We start from the raw sequence: 22304 nt of genomic DNA on the forward strand, positions 1-22304 counted from the left end.
GCTAACCCCTAAGAAACGTTCGATTTCCGCTTTGGCCTCAGATTTTTATTTAATGTTCACTATTAGAGAATTTTATAGTAAAGTGTTTGGCTGTTAACTCTCTCCACTGTACCTGATAGATTTTGGTTGAAATAACTAGCCTTCATTACTATGAACTATAAAGTAACTATAGACATCAATTTTATTTTTTTTATTTTTCTTTGGAGATTTTCAAAGAAGTTATTTATCTTATCTCTTTAAATACTATTTCAAATCAATGTATTATTATTTGGTCAATTATATAAAATATGAGTGCATTTAAAACATGAAAAAAACAAGTTTTAAGTTGTATAATTGGATTGTGCGATTTACTTTGTTGATTGTATTTTCTGGTTTTTCAAACACTTTTCACCAAAATTTAAGACTTATTAACTGGCACTTTTGCCAACTCGTAGTTTTTAACCAAAGAGATTTGGTTTAATCTTGATCGTTTTGTGAAACAAAAAAAAAAAGAAAAAGAAATGAAATGTTTTTCTGAAACACGAATGTTGGGGCTATATTCCTATATAGCCATATATTATTTGTGGTATACACTTCTACTTTTTAATACATTTTTAAGTTAGTTGTAATAATAGCACTAAGAGAAAATAGCTTAAATATTCATACCAGAATGTTCATTAATTAAGGATATATTTTGTCTTCACGCCTGCAATGGGAGTGTTCAATTTTAACTCTCTTTCTGCTAGAAAGGAGGGAAATATTGATATTATTTATTTTTTATCGTCGAACTGTTTTGAGGACATCAGAACACTAAGAAAATAGGAGGGCAGACTTTTTTAGGTGTACGAGGAAGAATATAAATATAATATTTTAAAAACAATAAGCGTAAAAAGATCAAACTGTTTTGGTGTTGTTGTCGTAAGCAATTTAAAGAATCAGAATCGCGAATTTAATGATAATATTTTTCAGTTGCTGACGATGATTTTTTTAATATATATAAAATGGCTTCTTCGGATATCTTTAAACTATTCTCGACAACCATCACCTTTATTTAATCACACGATATCAGTTTCTTGTAAACGTGAATTTTTTGTGAATTTCTTAAAGAACTGAATCCCGAACAAAATTTCTGAGATGCCATTCACGCTTCAAAAGACATTATTAAACCCCCAATTATAATATATTAATATTTATAAAGTAGGTTTGTTAGTCGCCTACGTCCACGACATCTTAATTTGGTAATTAGACGTAAAACTTGTCTGAAAAAAAGGCATTACTATTGGTGTATATGTAGTAGTGGCTTAGTTTATTTTTATAAAGCCACATCCAAATAAGGGAGATCGAACATTGAGTTTAGATTTGATATGGACATTTTATTCTAAGTTGTTAAAAGTGTTTAAACTTTGTTGAAGGTGTAAAGCCTTAGAGTTATACTTAATTATTACACTAAGCTTTTCTGTCATTATATAAATTTTTTATTAAACTGAGGATGAAATAAAAATAAACAAGTAACTAATTACAGGCTTATAACAAAATAAATAATAGGACAAATTGTTGAACGAAAAAATCTGTGTGCGCAGCGCCACAGGGAAGCCCGACTATTTCTGCCTTTTCTACAGGTCACTTACAGGGATGTAATGAGTTAATTACAAAATATGTTTTCCTTTGCTTCTCAGGAGTCTTATTTTCTATATTTGAATTATTTTTGGTGCCATAACACTAGAATTTCAAATTTGAAGGAAGCCAATAAACCGGGTTAGAACTTTGAATAGAAAGGTAATCTATTAAAGTTGCAGTATGGTTTTAATGTAGTAAGGTATTTCACGTGTTTTTAAATTCATTGAGCGAAAAAATTAAACAAAAATATTGAAGAGCTTATTATACATTCATTACTCGCTCATACTTTTTTTTTTCTTCTTCTTCTTCTTCTTCTTCTTATTTTAAAAACTCTGTCTTCAGGTGAGAGCAAGGCGTACAAGATGAATGTATTACTAGCCAGAGCTTTTTAGAGTTTTCTCTTCTGCATTCCTTTATTATACTTGCTTCAAGCACTCAAGACACCGGCAGATTTGTTGGATTTATACTTTCTTTTTATGCTTCCTCCGCAGCAGTTCAAAGTTTCAAAGTTTTCTTTCCAACACTCTGTCGTTCATCATGTTAAAAAAAAACAAAACAAACAAAGGTTCCGTTAAGGAGCTCTTTTTCTTCTTGAATCTCTTTCGAATTCGTATAGAATTCTGTTCATTTATTATTAATATAATTTTTTTTTTTTTTAAATTTGTTAGTGTCTTACATTCGAAATTACTTTTTCTACATTTATTGTTCGACCTACTTTTTTTCAAGATCCGTTCTGGCACTTCAAATAATATAATTATTTTCTCTAACTAGTTGAATATGTGCGGAACAATTTGAAATGAACTAACTGGTCGCTACTTCTTTAGTTATCTTCTTCAGGATCTAAGACACTCCTCACAAAGCTCACATACAGCCTGGAGAGTTGGTTAATATACTCTGGATTAGCGAGCCGTCAAAAGAACTCTTACCATATTTTCATAAGTTCCTTAATGTTGTAGACGTTCATTCTCTACAATTTTCTTTATTCAAATTTGATTTTTTAGCAAAAACAAGGCTATCTTCAGCCTGTGTACCAATTGTTTTATTAGGATTAAAGTCGACTAATTCTGGAATCATGAAATTCATAGATCCTCACGAATCCAAGAAATACATGGTCTACGTTATTATCAACTTACATATTCATTCATATTTTGATGTAGAGCCTACATCCAATGAACTACTATCAGCTTCTGTGAGACAGCAGATACAATAGGTCGTCTTTTAATGTTATTTTATTAAGTCACTCCTGCTTTCAATTAACATCACGATCCTCAACTATTTATTTCATATTTAGCAGGAGGAAGGACAATTAACTTTGTAGCTTCCGTTTATAAGTTTCTCTTTACACTAAGCTTTTCTGTCATTATATAAATTTTTTATTAAACTGAGGATGAAATAAAAATAAACAAGTAACTAATTACAGGCTTATAACAAAATAAATAATAGGACAAATTGTTGAACGAAAAAATCTGTGTGCGCAGCGCCACAGGGAAGCCCGACTATTTCTGCCTATGGTGATGTAATCCAGTAAATTTTCAATTCTGAGACCGCAGGAAATATTCATTTTTTGTCCCCTAAATGTACGATTGGTCTCTGCTACTGAGTATGAATCCACTACAACTAAAAAACGTAAAATAATTGTTTGTTCAGAATTTTATATTTCGCTTAGATGTTCCTAAAAATGCAACTCACTAAGGATTTGGTCAAAATCAATCCACCAGATTTACCACTTTTTCGTTATTTAATATTTTCTCAAAACGGCTCGTAACGATTTTTTCTAGATTTATTGTGCTAATTGTAGTATGCAAATCTATTACCTTTATTATTTCAAAGAACAATTTCTTCGTAGAAGTTCAATCATTAACTTCAATCATTAGCAAGCTCTTTTTTGATAGTCGTATGGTTTTAGGCTTATATTCTACTTTCTACATATTAGTTAAATCATATTAATCAAGTATGGAACTTTAAAGAAAACTGGCTGGCCGAAAGTGCAGTATTTAGAGATTTTTGGTGTTTTCGGGAATGTGTTGTATATTTATATAACTTATATTTCGATGTAATACTTAGTTCTACAATCAGTATAATGTTGGTAAGATTTAATTATGACTCAAATGGGTCTTTAGAACCTTCAGCATAATGGTAAAAGATAGGATGTGCGTATTGAGCTGAGTTTTTTTATCAAAGATTATGTGAGCAACTTTATCTTCACCAAATACTTCTTTCATTACCTCAGATGTTTTCTATAAAGTTGATTACTCATTCCCATTTATACATTATTCTCCAAACTGTTAAAAGTTTTATATCCAAGAAATAATAATTTTCACGAGGTATTTTAAACTGGGTCTTACATTTATTTTTACATAAATTCTCTTCCTTCTTTCTACCAAACTTTGTTGATGTAACCACGTGAAGATGGGTTGATAACAGACGTAAAAGTAATTAAGAAAGTTACTAGTCATTAGGAGGAGAACTAGAGTTCGGTTCACTTTAATAAACTTGAGCGGCCTACCACTGACTTCTGTCTTGGAGAAATTGTATTGTAACAAGTGAAATAAACGCAGAGCAGGCCTTCATAAAATCACCATTTATTTCAGAAAAGTTAATTTTAACATCATTTAATGAACTAACGCATCTTTAAACTCAATTTAATTCTGCTCGTAGTCCGTATGTATTCCATCAAATAGATATGTGTCATCATAATTAACCAATTTAAATTTTAGAAATCTCATGATTTTGTTAAAAAATCTTGCAGATTTTGTTTTTTCATTTGAAATTTCTTAAAAGTTTACTTAATACAACAAAACTTCAATAAATCTATTTTTAAAGTGTTATTTTTTCCCATTTTATATTAAGATAACGCTTAAGTATACTATAATAATAGTAAACTATAATGGTATGAATTGTTTTGTTTAAATTAAATAATTGGTATTAGATAAAGTACCACAACGTTTTAGTTAACTCAGTTTCCCAAAATAAAAAGATTTTCCTTAAATGCTTTAGCAGATCTTGTAACTAAATAAAATAAAAGGACTGAAATGTTTAACCTCTATTAACTTACTTAATTTTTCTTTATTTCTTGCAAGAATATTGTTAATATAAATTATATATAATTTATATATAATATAATAATAACCCTCCCCTCAAAAAACTATTGTTTTTGGTAGTTGTAAGAGATTTGGAAAATACCATTATATTTTTGTATAAACATCAGGAATGTAAATGCTCCAATTGTTCTCAGTTGAATTGGTTTTTTTGACTGAAAAAATATACCCAATTTTCCTATCGTCTCATTGCTCACGTTCAAGTTGGATGATATTTTTTCAATTTCATTATCATCATCAAAAGCAATAACGATTAAGAGGGATGTAGTTGTAAATTCACAAGTTTATAAACCTTTCTCTGATGTATTAGAGAAGGTACTGTAATGAGACTGACTGGTTGGTTTAAGAGTAACCAGTGTGAAGATGAACCAATGTGAAAGTTGTAGAAGAGGTAGGGTTTCAATAAGGTAGAATAGGGACACATAAGTGGCCTAGGTCCTTCACTTTAGGGCAACCGTTTCGAATAATAAGACAATGTCCTCTTCTGAAGCTACAAGAGGCTTTTTGTACGCTAGCAGGAAACACTTTGCCCTTATACAAGAGTTTTGAGTATTGTCTCTATTTAAACGTGCCAGGGGTTTCATATTGCAAAATAGGGATTGTAACAATGTCGAACTGGATACAAGAGATTGTTTCCTTCCTTTGTGTTAGATCAGAGGCCAGAACCATCTACACTGGGATACCCTGAGCCTATAATGACTTATAAAAAAGGGATAACGCCAGATTAAATCGGTTTATGTATTCGCCCTGATTCAGGTCAAGAATAAATAGATCAGTTTCACAGACATTCCAATCAAGAAAACTTATTCTAAAACTAGTCCCTGGAAACTGTTTCACACTATCGCAGTCACATAAATGAAGGGAGTAACTTGCGCGAGTTGAGAGGCAATTCTTCCTACCACGAGGGTACTCGTGTCTTCTTCCTTGTGGCGCTGCAGTCCATATTGGAGTTCCTAAATAACATTTTGCCAGCCATGCTGATCTAGGCAGTTCCACTCCCCCGTTTTCTTTAGCCGCTTTAAATCTTGTATCTTCATAACCGCTTGGATTGCTTAGGAAACGATCTTTTGAATATTCTTTCGTTCCCTATCCTCTAAAAATGGTCAAGACAGTTCAGTATTGACGCCAATCTTTCAATGCTTTTAATCTTTTAATGTATTTTTAGTGACAATTCCAACTATGATGAAACTTTTTCAATTAAAATTGTACATTAAATGTAGTAATTTTTTTTACAGCTATTGCAGTGTCCCTCCACTATTTTTGTATTTAATTTGTTTATAACATTTAAATAGTGTCCATGAAGGTTATTTAGAAAGAGTTTATTGCAACATTCAACTATATATATGTATATATACATAATCTTTGTAAAATTGCCTCAAAATTGATTAAGTAGGTAAACGAATTGTTTCGTTCTGTGTTGTATTTCAATGCCTGCTAATGTTTAGCAAACGTGACCAATACGTATGCAATAAGGTAATGCAATCCATTTATTGTTTTCATTTGCTACTCATTTAAACAAAAAGTCATTCTTAATTTCATTAAGATTGGTAATGTCGCTGCTTCTGGTGTTTTTTTATTAGACTACCTAATACGGGTTTCTCATTTGGCCGATTTAACCCTTTTTGCTGGCAGAGTTATACGTTTTCACTAATAATTTCACTGTTTAATTTTCGTAAAAGTGCTAAGTGACTTCTTATTCCCCCAATATGACATTACTGCAATCTAAAGCAATCTTTTGGACGTTATTAATGGTTATATTTAAAATATCTTGGTGATAAAATGTACTGTAATTTTCTATTACTGAGTCACAGGTTGTCTTGTAAGTGTGGACTAAGATCGCCATTCTGCACTTTTTGTTATTTCTTGATATTGATTGTAAGAACATTTAGAAGTTATTACACAGAAAGTTTTAGTCCGAATTCGATTCTGATGACACGGTTAGAAAGACAGTTAAATTTTCTAAAAATTGATTCCATTTTGAAGCATAAATTATTCTCCAAAATATTATATATATTTTGTTAAGAATATTTTTATAATATTTATGTATTTCAAATATTTTTTACTTCATTGAGATACTAAATGAATGCAAATGAAGATTTGATTGTAAGAAGATAGATTGTCGAACATTTAGAGATTGTTTGTTTAGGTTATACAATTTTTCGTAATTGATTGATTGTATTTATATTTTAAAAGTATCCGCGGAGCTAATGGGTGCCTATTCCACCTGTTGCTACATTGATTATTTGATTCTAGGAGGGATCCCAAGGGAAAAGGTTTCCCTTTTGATGAAAAGTGCCTCATATTTTCCTTTAATGAGCCACTTTTTTGTTTGTAATCTACGAGTTTTCTGCCCGTAATAGTTACCGCTTATAAAATTTGTGGCTGAAATGCCGGGTTTGCGCCAGATACAAAAACATTTACATTTATGAGGGTTGTGGAGTAATGTGAGATTCTCCTTCTAGTAATTCTTACTAATTGCGAAATATATGTTTACGCTGGAAGTTTTAGTAAGGGTGGATTCCGTAAGTGATTTTGAAATTTCAATGTGAAATTTTCTACGTTAATAAAACTACCTCAAAAAGCTAAATAAGTTGTGATATAAAAAAAATTTATGTGCGTCCGTTTGTTCAAAGATATATGTACAAAAATTATCACGTGTATTGTAAATGAGTTTGCGAGATGATGAGTTATGTTTAGTTTGTCTTTGTGGGCGTTAAAATCTTGATAATTGTTCAAATTAACGATTTTTTACAGGTTCCGATGTTCGTGTTGGGGGATGACAGTAGAGTGTTGATTGTGTTGTAAGACTGGATACTCGAATGTAAACTAATACTCCCGAAGAAATAGGTACCTTATTCTCCAATAAGAGAACTCCGTTTTGAAACAAAGGCAAACTACAAACTGAAAGGCGGAATTTTAATTTTTTCTTAAAGCGTGTTTAGTTTGGACCGTTGATATAATCTTTGAAAAGCTGGGTGAACCAGTAAGTAATGTCCATAGGCCTACTGTGGGTAGCACATCTAAAGTGGAGTTCAATGACGTATTGGGCAACTTCATATTTTCCACTGTTCTTGAGTGACGTCACTTTACATTTTTTTTTCTAAAATCATAACTTTTTTGCAATAAAAATGTTATTACACAGAAAGTTTTAGTCCGAATTCGATTCTGATGACACGGTTAGAAAGACAGATAAATTTTCTAAAAATTGATTCCATTTTGAAGCATAAATTATTCTCCAAAATATTATATATATTTTGTTAAGAATATTTTTATAATATTTATGTATTTCAAATATTTTTTACTTCATTGAGATACTAAATGAATGCAAATTGCGATCAGTTTTAATGTTATGATCTCACACCAAATGCCGAATGTTTGCTCAACCATAAATTCTTTTTATTCGGATTGTCCTCTCTAAGGAATTGATATTATAACGATTAGGCGTCAAAAAATTTAATTCAAAATAAATCATTCTTAAAATTGCATTAAACAATAATATTAGTTACCTTTTTAAATTTATTTATTTTTATAATTTTCTACTTTTTTCAAGAAATTCGTTCTAAAAGAATCTTATCTTTTAATCTTTTACTATTTTTACTTCCTTTTTGAAGAATAATTTTAGCCGTTATAAATAAAATAGAAACAGTAATTGCTTAAATAAAACTTCCTACAAAACTCATTTATTTTTTTGGAGAGTTTTGAAAAAATCCAGTACAATGTCTTGAAAAAGAGTTGACATTCATAAAAATTAATGGATTCTAAAAAAAAAAAAAAATTGTTAATAAAATAGAATAGAGTTGCTCGTCAGAGCTTTCTGGCTATGATGTTGGTAATAGGCTCAACTTGACTCAACAAAGATAAGAGAGGAAATGAAATATTGCGGTGTACTAATTGATATTTCTTTTTTTCTTTGCTAAAAATGTCTTTTTTTAGGTTTACAATAAAGGTTATTGTGTTTAAATGTTTATGGCATCTTTTATGTCATGTTAACTATAGTTTTCTTTCATTGACACCAATCCTTTAGATTTAAAATAACTTCTGCACTCCTTCCTTACTTAAGAAAGCAGTACAGTAGGCTGAATCGAATGATGAATGAAGCTAGTCCGGTGAAGCTAGTCTGATTACTAAAGAAGTTTAAAGTAGGTTGAAGTTTCTCAAGTTTACATTGTCTTTGTTTACTAAGTGCTCAAGGTCTCGAAAATAAAGGAAAAGACTCGAATAGTCAGTAGTTTGGTCATTGTTACATATATTGCTAAAGTTTTTAAAAGAACACAATCTTATATCCTATTTGATTGGCCACTATGTGTTTAGAAGCGCTGTGCACAATCTGAAGTTAAATATAATATCGTGTTTTTAAGTGACTTACGTGTGTGGTAGGTCTTTAAAAATCCTTACCACCAAAAAAAAAGTATACATTTTTATTATATATAATAAATATAAATTTATTTAGTTCACATAAGATGTATATATGTTGAATGCAACAATATTGTCAGAGGGATTGATCTTCGGCCAGACGCAAAAGTAAAATAAAAAGACTACGAAGAAAGTAGTAGTCAAGGGAGCAAAGAAAGATAAAATAGAACTAAAGAAAGCCTTTTGCTTATTGTAAGAAATGAAAAGGAAACTCGCTAAAAAGTTCAGAATGTGTGAAATCAACCTTTTGTATAGTTAGTTGCTATTTCTTACATACTATTACTAGCTAGCATTTTATTCGCGGGAAGAAGAATTCACTTTTTCTTTGCTCTTTTGTAATCTATTAGTACCGACATTCATTCCGCCCTCGAGCAGACAGGCACAAACCTTTTTCTACTAAAACACACTCAATATTCTCTTCCACTAATGGAATCCATTGGCAACGCATTTTGTCTTTTATTTCATTTTCACTCCACTCCATTTAAATTGGTTCATGCACGTTTAACACAAGGGTTGAATCTGTTCAAATTTCCTTAACAAAAAAGAGTGACTGTTGCTGATCATGAAAATTGTTCATCCTTTCCACTGTGGTCCCTGTAAATAGAATAGGGCTTTCCAGAGAGTAGAAACTTCAAGTGTAGGACTCTTGTCTGCACAAATTAAAAAATATTGTTCATTCGTTAGAGTAAGAATAAAATTGTTATTTAAAAGTAACGATTTATCAAACTAACTACGGAATTATTGGGGTCGAAGAATCTAAAACACCTTAACTTTTCGCCTATCTTTTCTGTCCTTCCGAAAGGAATGAATTTTTATAGCCAAGTTTCAGCTAAAAAGAGTTGGCATTCACTTAAAAAAAATATATAAATATAAATAAATACAAACGTTCCTCCATTAGAACCCACACTTCAAGGGTAGTAAAATTGCTGTAGTTTGCTGTGGCGCACAGTTTGTGGGTTTTATGAAAACCAAATGTGCTCTCAACGGAAACAACTCTGGAACTCTTTCAGACCCACACTTTGTCTTTTCATTTCAAATACATTCTTAAATCACACTTCCTGTACGATAACAGACCGAAAACAGCTCTTCAAATTATCAATATATATTTTTTTTTGTTCTAACATCGGCTTGTGGACGGACTCACTCCCACGAGTTTCAGACGTTGGCGCAGTCAGCCTTCTTCTTTTCTTGCTTCGATCAGGGAATCTCTACTCGTGCAGTCATGTCAAAACTTTTATTTTTTAAAAATATAGTCACAGAATGAAGTTGAAGATTTGTGGCGATACCGTCTCTCTTTAGGATAAATTGAACTTCGACTAATTAGTTTCAATATAGTTATATACCTATTTAATTTGAAAATTTATAAAAAAAGTAAAAACCTTCCCTTAGGGGAAGATCATTAAGTTTTTGTCTGGACAGTTTCATCATCGACAATTGCTATGCTACGATCGTCAGGAAGTTCGAGTTTAATTACTGGATATCCGAAATGTAATTATAAATTTAAGTAGATAGTTAATTCTAGTTCGTTTGTGTTTTTTGTACCTTATTAATTTATTTGTGAAATGTCACTTTATGCTATTTTTTATGTCACTTTCCTTGCATTGAGAGATGTTTTTTGTTACATTTTAGGTTTTATGTTTGAATTCAATGTGAGTTCATTCTGGCGAACGGTATTTGCCGTTTTCTACGTATTATGTTATTTATAATTTCATGTAATTTTTGTTAACTACATTAAAATGAATTATTGTCTTGCTGATTCATCCGTCGCAGTGCGCATGTTTGTTTGCATCCTTGACTGGTCACGGATTTTCATCCATTGCTAAGTGCAGTAAGAGGGGAAACAGTCAAATTTTAATCAATCACTGATGGTAGATGAAAGGGCAAAACAGGCCAGGAATACAAACACGAGTAAAGCTGCCTGCTAAGGCTGATTAAAATCAGCGAATCAATCACTGCACACCAAACCAAAATTTTAATTATTATTATTTAAAAATAATCAAAAGAATAAAATTACTTTCCTAACTTTATATGCAACATTCAAACAGAATGCATTAATCGATCAGGTTTTATTGTGAGCGCTAACCTTTTCTTAAAAATTTTATATTGAAAGATTAAAGGGTTGTCACATTTCATAGAAATACCCATGTTTTGGTGATAAATAATAAAAATAATTGTAGAGATTTAGTTAGACTACAATAATCAATCATTACTTATACATTTAGCGTGATTAATTTAATGTCATATTTAGAGAACATGTCAATAATCTTCAAGCACTATTTTATCGTCAAGGTGAGACTGACTACTAATAGTGTGCCTATTTCATTTGCCTCTCAAGATCATCAACAAGTCGAAGGTAGCCCTCTCATATAAAATTTTTATATATTTTGTTCAAGCTAAGTTATTTGTAAAAGTTACTCATTAGTCAGAAAGATTCACATAATTAATTAACTAGTGTTTATAAGAAATATTAATTGTTTTTAATTTTACAAAACTAAAATAATTGGAGTTTCTATTTATTCGGAACTTTGAATCATTCCATCATAATAACATCTCGTATGTTGTCTAGTACCTTCTTAATATGTATAAGATGTTTTAAATGATGTTCCAGCCAAAATTCCAGTTCCGTAATTTACAAAGATTAAAACTTTCTTTAAAACTTCATGAAATTTTTAAAAACTATCGCTTAACAAAAATAAAACGAATAATCCCTTCTACAACAGGATTATTGGATTTAATTATAATAGAAATTATTTTTTCTCTTGCATCTATACCATCCTAACTAGGGAAGATGTCTGAAGCAAAATACCACTAACTGTGGCGTAACAATGTGGCGAAACAATGGCTGATGGCTTTGTAATTCTTGTAATTGCTATCTAATTGTCGGCTGCTAATTGATAATGGTATTTTAATAATTCCTTCTTACTCATAGAACATTCTTCTAATCGTGTCAAAATTTTGGAATTTTGTTTGTTCCCTGAATTTGTTTTGTGGACACTCAGATCACAAATGTTCTTTTCACAATTAGCCCATGATGCATGCTATAAATAAATAAAATAAAATAAAAATAAGCCTTTATTCTTTTCCTAGATTTACATCCTTGGTACAAAAAAATAAAAAAAAAAATAAAAAAAAATTTATATTTTCTATTACTTCAATGAAAAATAAAATGTACATTATATTACCAATCCTTTACAAATAATTAAATAAAAATTTAAAAAAAAAAAGTCAATTCTTTGTATAAATAAAATAAACTTGTTATCTTTTGTATTCCATAAACAATTCAGCAGTGTATTTGGGGCAAACCATATCATCCAAAAATAGGACCACGCAAGAAATAAACAGAAGAATCTCCATTGGTTGGAAGAAGTACTGGTCTCTAAAGCATATTTTTAAAGCTCCATTAAATGTCAGTATTAAAAAGTGGGTATTTGATGCATGTGTACTTCCGTGTCTCCTTTATGGAGCCCAGACTTGGTCGCTGACTAAAAAGAATGAGGAACGGTTGCGTACCACTCAAAGAGCGATGGAGAGGAGTATGTTGGGTATAAAGAAGAAAGACAGGATTCAAGCCACAGAAATCAGAAAGAAGACTCTGCTTACGGATCTGGTAGTAGCAGCTAAGAAACTCAAGTGGAACTGGGCAGGTCATATTTCTAGGTTAGAAGGTGACAGGTGGACCAAAGTCTGTACTGAGTGGTGCCCGGCGAACCGGAAGAGGAAGAAAGGAAGACAGTTTCGCAGATGGAGGGACGAGATAACCCAAGTAACAGGAAGTAATTATGCCAAAATAGCAAGATGTCGCGAAGACTGGAATAAAATGGGAGAGGCCTTTGCCCAGAAATGGGCCTGATTCCAAGAATTGTTTATGGAATACAAAAGATGCATGCTATATTCGCACCCAATTTCAACTGTTGCGAACTTTATATCATTATGTATTGCACTAGTAATTTCAATTCATCACTACTTGCTTTAAAAGCGTGCTTTATGTGAAATAAAGTTTTTGGCTTGATTAATATATTGTCCGGCCACTGATTACGAACATTAAGAAATAGTAGGGCGATCCTAAAATTAAAGAGAGAATCAGTGCGGCAATCGAAAGTTTTTTTGACCAATAGTGAAGCTAAAAGCTTAGAAATTACTAATTCCTACTGCTTGCAACATCAATTTTTTCTTCAAGAAAACTAGATAAAGCAAAAAAAAAAAGCGACAGATAATTATAAGTGAGCAAGGTGACAGTAAGAAGGAGGTATCCGACCCTGCGCCTTAGAAGTGCGGTGTTCTTAGTCAGCATTCCATCCTTGGCGGAATTCTAGTCTTGCCGACCAGAAAGCTTGCACCTCCTCTTCCCTATTCTCCTTTTCTTTCTCATTCTATCTTTTCTCCTGGAATATTGCTTTACCATCTGGGACTTAATCAAATCCCTTCCTTTCCTTATCAACATCCTACATCCACATAACTCCTTCCTTAAATTTGTCTCCATCTTCATTTCTGCCTTGTTACTTTGCACATTTTTTGAACTAACTGAAGGGAACTACGGAAATTGATCATCAGAACACAATAGACTTTCAAAACAAGTTGTCCAACCAAGAAACTTGGTCTTTCACTCGTCAAAACATCGAAAGAAACTTAAATTTCTGCGTTTAAATAAATATGAAAAAATCCCTATTAAATGTCTAATTAATCTAACTCACAATGTTCTTTTGCCATTCAAGTCAAATAGCTAAATTTAAAAAACATTTTTATTTATTTAATCAAATAATAAGAAAAATGGCCTATAATTATAAGAAAAGAAAGACTGGTCTAAGAAAGAAGTACAAACACCATGACAATAATGGACCAATCGCCACAGATGTTGACAATCTTAATTTAATAATATTGGGAACTTTAGATCCAGCCCTTGGATTTTTAACAGTAGGTTAAATGTTGTTTTTCCCCATAAATTTGTGTGATTACAAATAATATTTCCAATATTTACTTTTTCTTACAAACGGAATTAAGGGAACTATTAATATTGTAATAATGACTAATTTTAGAAATTGAATTTTTCTATTGATTTCTAAATCTTGCTTTTAGTAATAGGTAGACAATGTCCTTTATTTTTACTAAAACAATTAAAAATAGCTTCAATAACTAGCTTATATTAAAATGATTCTTTATGTTTGATAATTTTAAATGAAAAGTAGATTTTTTTGTTTTTCCGGAGGATTTGCCAATAATAAGAAAAACAAATTAATTCTAAGTTTAGGTGCTTAAATAATTAAATTAATCATTACAAAGCATACTAATAAATTACAGCAACAACATTCCAAAATATCTTCAACTACAAATATCCTTTACTTGTTTTTAATAATAGTTGAACATAAACAGAAACGTTAGAGTATGTGAAAAGTAGGGTACGTATACGCTCTTTCCATAAATTATATTCCTTCGAGACCTATATGATCTCCTTAGCATGGAAAATTGCACTGAAAGCGTGTATTAATGCAACAACATGCGTACAACATCATTGTTCATACACCGTACTGTTGCTCATCGATGTAGGTGTAACCCCTTTCGGCCAGGACTGCTGAAACCATTTGCTTGTCTCTGTGATGGCGGTGAGTGACCAAAACCACGTTGTCTGGACAATTTCCCAGAATATGTACTGGCAATTGCGGCTCTGTGCCACATTTGCGGTGAAACAAGGGGTCTCAAACTCCTATAGTAAGCTTCTTCACTAAGCACTCCACTTTAAAAAAAAAAACGAGACGTTTAAGAATTTGGTTTAGGGTAGGGACAAATAAATATTGAATGTAAGAAATACTGCATAATGAGCACGTCTGTCATAAACATTAACTGAGATGTCAGAAGATTGTGTGGACGATGGCGAGACAGTTAAGAACTGATGAGAATATTTCAGCCGAGCAAGTCTTGTTACGCAATAGAAATTGTGAACAGACTTCAACTGTCAGCCATTCCTGTTCTTGACAGTCTCTAAAAAGTTTTTTAAATTAAATTAAAAAAAAAGAAAATAATAATAATAAGGGAATTCGATGCATAAAGAAAGCTTTTTTGTTCGCTTGTTTACATCAACTTTGAGTGTATTTCTATCTCTTGTTATTTCCCAATGGTTACTTCTCTCACATGGTGAACCATTTTTAAATTAGATCGAGATTATGTTAGAAAATAAACTTACTTGTTTTTGGTAATTTACAATCTCTACATATATGCACTTATACAGGGTGGAACCGGATAAGTGACGAAATTTTTTTTCTGTTAAACTACATTCAAAATGCAGTACAACGCCGCCTGAACGAGTGTCCTATCTCTATCTATTAGAGAGTTATGATTTCTTCAGTTTTTTTTCGACTAAACCCGACCTTACGTCATAAAAACACTATTTCTCAACTAGTGCCTCACTTATTTACATTTTTCTCCTCACTTTCGTTTTCAGCATTAAATTTCCTATAATAGATCATTTTCGTAGTTATTTAACTTTAATCAGATTCATTTATTGCAATAAGGACGTTAATTTTTTTAGGAATTTAGAATTTTCATGAATTTTCAAAAATTAGCCTCCTCGACAAAATTGGTCTTAGAGGCTGTCAAATTTCACAAAAACTGCTCCTTTTAATACTCTTTCCAATGGTATAATAATCAGTTTCAATAATAGCTGTTTTCTTTGGTCTATTACTAAGAAAGTGCTGAAAAACACGGTGTTAGCGAAGGAAGCAAAGTGGACTGAATGAAGCGTACTCGCATATCAATACTATTATTTATTAACAAAATCATTTCTTTAAGCATGTAAAATACATAATTACTTAGTCATTATTGATGTATCATGTTCTCAAAATGCCGACCTCGATTCTTGACGCATAACCGAGCGCGTTTTCGAAATTTGATATTGTTGGCCATTGAATTTGACTCTTAAAAATTTGTTGGCTCTCTGCCGTTTCTTGGGATAAAAAATCTCTCAGAGAAGGTCACTGGGTAGGCTATTTAATTAGCCGACACGGAATAAAAATGGAGATTAGATTTTGTAGTAATGGATTATAGTAGAAAGTAAGAGAGTTTTGGAATTCTTGAGATTTTAGCTTGCTGTTTGTATTTTGTAGGAAAGGTTGAGATCTCTATGCGTTAGGTAAGTAAGCGACTGTAATATGACTGAGAATTTGGAATGAAAGGTCTGAATTTTTTCGTGCGTTTGATTGTTTCGCTTAACCCTTCAGTTCTAGTCCACACAGATTTGAATATTGCGTTGTACATTATTAGTATTTTATTTTTGAGTAGCAGTTTCGATCGTCTTCATAGTTGGTACAATACTTCACAATTTTTCTTCAGTTCCATAGCTTTTGAGTTTTATGAAGATTTAACGATAGTCGTTTATTAATGAAGATAGCGAATCTTATCTCCAGAGTGAAGCGATATTGAGTTGAACTTTAGTTATAAACAATTCAACATTAAATATGAATCGCTGATTTTAACCACCACTGCACTGCGGATCTAACCAAATTAAGTATGTAGTCCAAATCATGATCTAAAAGATCTATTGTTCCCTCCTTGAGGGTCTTTGATAATAAAAGGATTTCGTCTATTGAGTATTTAATATCAAAGACCGAATTATGATTTGAGGATGTGCTAAGTGAAGTATCAGCTACCTCAGCCTTGCTTTTTTCTCATGTAATTAGTAAGTTACGTTTAACTTATAAATTATCTTCTAGGCCGATTGTGGATATTATTAAAATGCTCTTATAATTTTAAGATATCGAAATGTTGTGAAAACATTCAAGGTTTTAGACCAATTGAAAATTCCATCTGTTCCAACGTTGTTCGTTGTTCGATTAGCGATTAAAGGAGCATTTCAAAGAATAGTTTAGCATTAATCGAAGGTTTTCTCTTGAGCCAGTTGAATGAGAACTGTAAAACTGATCGAGTGTGCAAACATTATTAAACTGATGTACGAAGAGCAGGAACTTGTCTTCAGATAGAAAGTTTCTCTTATCCAGTAGCTCTTACTTGCTATGTACAGTATTTGCTCCTATTACTTCCAACTTTAATTGAACCATAAACAGTTGGCGTTCCTCCTTAGAAGAAGCACTTCCACCACTTAAGAATCTTCGTTTTTCAACCACTCTTTTACCTTCTCTTTTTATTCCTCTGGATGTCTTCCAATTCTTGAACGCACCAAGGGTGAGAACTTTACAAACTTTCTGACAACAATGTTCATTGACATCAGTTTCCACTAGTACTACTTAGTAATCGTATTTTTATTATTCTACTTTGTTTCTACTTCTGTTTTTTTTTTAAGCGGTACGCTTCTTTTCTTTTTATTCAGTGCAATTAAAGTTCATTTCATTTTACCTAATACTTTACAAAATAACCTTTTTCCTTTATCTTAGCTTTTTTTACATCAAGGTTTCCTGACATATTTTTTGATCACCCCCAAAATTTTTGAAAGCCCTTAGCAACTCTTTCAGAATTTCTTTTTAGCAGTTCAGTTACCAGGTGGTCGTTTTTTTATTTTTATTTTTTTTAGTAATTGAAATAAAGAAAAATGTGTTGAAATGTAAGAAAAATAGTTTTGAAATTAATAATAATATAATGAAATGTTAATTTTGTAAGGAATAAGTTGTGTAAGTACGAAAAGAGGAGTTCGGATGCCCATTTCTGCCTTTTCTACAGGTCTTTTTGCCATCGATCCTTTCAAATGTTTGGAGAAGACACTTGCTGACATATTGACAGGTGGTCTGAAGTAACAACAGGTGTTTTGGCCAGGACTACCCTAACACACTAGATTTGTACGTTTTTAGACAATTTAAAAACATATTTTTTCCTTCCCTCTTTGATTTCTTATATTTTAGTATTGAATAATTTTTGGAGCTCCAACAATATTCATTTAAATCAAACAATACTCATGAAGCCACAGATTCTCTGGACCTGCAATCAATATTTTGCCAGAAATGGAAGAGCAAAAGCAGACTCATCAACTTTGACAGAAACTTTATAGTTTTGAGCTCCGGTATTATGTTTTGTGCGTCACATCTTCAATGCCACTTTTAACACAATCCACTTACACATTAACCAGTAACAAATACTGTAGATGTCACAAATTATGCTAATTAGAACTGTTTGTCACCAGTGAAGGGATTAGCTCAGTAGAAGGTGTTAGCATCTGGTTTCCGACGCGGAGGTCTCTGATTCGAATCCAGCAGCTGGCCCAGTTTTTTCTTGGAGCTTCTTACAGTTCACTACCCAGTGATAGATAGTGTAACGAGAGGATACCTTCCTATCTGGAAGCAATAAAAAAAGGTCCGAATGAAACTTAGCTGATAACGCGCCTTAAATTAAGAAAGTTTAAACTGTTTAAATTAAATTTTAAATTAGGTAGATTTAATTGCTGCACTCAATAGCATTAAATTAGTGATAGATTATCATTCTTCATTGTCTTAAAAAAATGTTATTCTTGTTGTAGAGGTCTTAAGAACATTCAACTTTTTTCGAAAAAGCAAGTTCGCTTTTTGAGCCAAAAATTATTTATTTTAGACTCTTTGAAAGAGAAAACTTTTCTGCGACTTTAAATATACTTAAGTTTAAAGTTCTACACTGTATTACTTTTCTAACAGTTTACCTGTTTTAACAATACATTTCCAGAATCGCCTATGGGCGATGAAATGGTATGCCATTGGTTCCTTGTATTCTAGTGTAGAAACAGATTTAGAAAGATCTTCCATGCTCTTGCAAAATCAATCTACCTTATGTCCTTCTTTTTCACTAAGTAAGTTATATAATATGCTATTAAGAACGTATAATGGTGCAATGAATCACACTGAAAGCTTCATCAAGAATAAATTATTCATCATTTTTATTCACCAATATTTATCACATCATTCAGGGATAATTGTTTTTTTGAGAAATTCACTGAGAAGTGTCATCTTAAGCTTTTATCTAAAGAATCATCTTCAGTTCCAATTTCCTTTAGATGGGATTTGCACCAAGAAATGTTAAGAAATAATTTCTAAATTTGTTAAAATCTTTAGTTCTTTGGAATATCTCAAACAGGTTTCTATGATTTGCGTTAGACTTTGTTTGCTAAGTGCTTATATGAAAATTAGTTAATCACTTCTATTAGAGACATTTTTCATCTATATGTATATGTTCAAAAGGAGGAGTTCTAGATAACATGTTTTGAAACACTAAAATTGAAACTAGGATAACTAGGACTGGTGTTGGAGCTGCCATCTAACGGGCACTACCAGTACTAGGCGCATTCAGTTTCCTGACATTATTGCTGTAAATTTAGGTCAGGCCCATTCCACCATCTAGTTATGAAGCTGAATTTGCAAAATTCAATATTTAAAAAAAGTTCGCCCATTGATTTGAAATTATTTCAGCACTAGAGAGTCGTGTGAGTGAGGGTTTACACCAAAGTTTAAGTTAACCAAAACTATCTCCCGTTTTCCTTTTTTATCCTGTTACACACTTCTCAGATACTATATCTTTTATTCTTATTTATACTTTGCAGAAGAGTAATTTTTTAGTATTTATTTCTATTAATAGTTGATCCATCCTTGATTGCTTTGCTTTCTTATATCATTGTTAAGCGTAAAAGCTGTTATTACAGTAGCCAGATAGTTTTCTGGTCTCAGGTTTTCGGTAGATTTATGTCAAATTATTGCTTACTTTAGAAATAATAAATTCTATTACTTAAAGGTAGTATGACTTGACTTCTCTCTTTAATCCACTTATTACCAATGCAATTGTATCTGTGATTGCGTGGCAAAACTACTAAGTAGTTTGGAACGAATATCTTCAAAATCTGTTTGGTATCATCTATGTAGTGCCATCCAAACCTTCATTCTCTCAGGCTTTTTTAAGAAATATATACAAATATTGTTCAGATGTTGGAACTGTTCTTAAACGCCAAGAATCTGACCGCAATTTTTAAATGAGAACAAGTGAACGTCCAGCAAAAATCCATATTATATCTAGGGAAGTTTGTCGAATAAATGGGAATAAATTTATTACAAAAAGAGACATTTAATGAGCATCCACATCAGATTTATTTTTTTATTCATAAATTCTTTCTAGAGAATAGAATTCTTTATTTCTGTTCTTGAAATGTTGCACATGTTCATCTAGTTGTAAAGAGCGTTTTAAACAGCTTACTTACTAATTAAATGAAATTCTATCGCCTAAATCAAACAAAAAATTAGGAGCAAAAAACATGAGGTACCAAATTGGAGTAAAATTAGATGAAATGAGTCATTCAAGTTAATGAATACAGAAACATTGATTTTTAAAATATTAAAAAACTTATTGATTGATACTAAATTTTAATCAGTCGATTCTATTGAATTAAATAAAATAAATTAATTATTGTTTAAAATGTGATGTAATTTTTCACTGCAGAGAGAAAATAATTACCCAAAGATGGTGTAATTGATACATTATTGATGGTAAACAAATATAAATCCATTTTATTTTTTTCTTGGTAAACATAGAGCGAAATATTTGCGCCTTAGAAATATAAATATGCTTGAATTCAATTACTTGCAGTATCAAGATCATAGATTCATAATCAATCGCATGGAAAAAATAAATAAATAAAAAAAAGAAGAATTTATAAGAAATTTCTTGTAGGAGATTTCTATAAATTTCATTCGCTCAGTTATTCTGAATGGCAGTCTGTGCCAAGGAACCTTATACTAATACCATTTAAAATTATCAAACAATGTAATTTAGTTTGCCAAATATATGTGCATATTTGCTGTTATACATGTAATTTAGTTCATCAAATTTATGTGCATATTTGATGTTGTACATGCAATTTATAATCAAGTTATAAATTACTAAATTTTAAATATTTTTCTTAATATTACGAATGTGAAAGCTTACAGATCCTACAAGGGATCGCTGTTGCATGCACCTTCCTGGGAGTTGCAATCCCTCGGGTTCCTAGCACAGTACTCCATGCACTTCCACTATACAATAGGGACACAATACTCTTACACTACTACATTCACAGTAAGGCCCATACACTACACACCCAAGGGCTACCTTGGGAGACAGCTTCGACAAAGGGAGTATACCCTTTAAACCCAAATGTCCTCCTTGTGTCGGGGGTTGGGCGTTGGGTCGACATCCCTACCCTACAAAACCTTAGCTCGTCACGAAACCTCAATTGAAATATTGAGGAGGCTAAGGCGCCTCATGGGCTGTTAATAACCAAGGAAGAAGAAACTTTCAGAATTGAAATCTGCAATTGTTTTTATTGTGTACAGAACATTAACTATTATACCTTTACCTCTTGGATGTGATTATATATCAGTAAAACTTTCATGCGAAATGGAAATATTGAAAGCTAAATTGCATCTAGAGGAAAAATGACTGGTTATTTGTCCATGGACTTTGGTAGTTATCCCAGTATTACAACGGAAATTAGAATCAAATGAACATCACCTATTCGCCTCCAAAATTAACACAATACGTACAAAGCCTGTAGAGGTAGTTATCATTCTAGGCCTTGAATTTTATTTAGTGATTAATACAAGAAATTAATTGAAGTGGTGGAAGAGATTAACGCTCAGTTTTTGCGCATTCTGTATTCCGATGCCGAGATCTCAGGTTCCAATCCAGCTTCTCCAGATTTTCTCTTTCCAGGAGATTCTTACGGCTCTCTGTCCGGTGATGGACAGTGTTTTCAGTAATGAGTGAATGAATACTGTTCAGAGGCTGGCAGTGCACTTGAAAATGCTATGGGCGTCAATTACCTAGGATGATGAAGCGCCTCAAGTAATTTTAAAAAAATGCAAGAAATTTGCCTATAGGTGTTTAATACGATATTAGCTCAGGAGAATGAAAATTATTAAATATTGCCTTTTAACCACTTCTGTTTTCTCTATTTGTTCATGCCGCCCTATTTATTATAAATCAAACTAATAATCGTATCTACCATAATCCAGACTGTCATAATAATAGTTTAAATACTAACGTCCTAAACTGTCAGGACAGAAGACACACTAACTTGCGTATAATTTTAAAAATATTGTCAATCGCATAAGATCTGAAAATGAACTAGTTCCTAGATCCAAAGCTTGGCAAAATATAAAAAATTATTACTAAAATTGTCAATATTCTTTCTTTTTTGTTTGTTTTTTAAATATCCTAAATTAGTTTGGAATGCATTGTACTATTTTAGAATGGCAACTAGAGATGGAT

General features: G+C 31.6%; 1 protein-coding gene across 1 annotated transcript in view; it reads left to right on the forward strand.

The window, feature by feature from the left end:
* The window catches only part of stg1 (stargazin-like protein), a 338187-nt gene that overhangs the window by 253435 nt on the left and 62448 nt on the right, over positions 1-22304 (forward strand). The window lies entirely within an intron of this gene.

The sequence above is a fragment of the Rhodnius prolixus genome, unplaced genomic scaffold (assembly GCF_049639745.1).
Source record: "Rhodnius prolixus isolate KJV_2025 unplaced genomic scaffold, Rpr scaffold_2, whole genome shotgun sequence".
NCBI lineage: Eukaryota > Metazoa > Arthropoda > Insecta > Hemiptera > Reduviidae > Rhodnius > Rhodnius prolixus.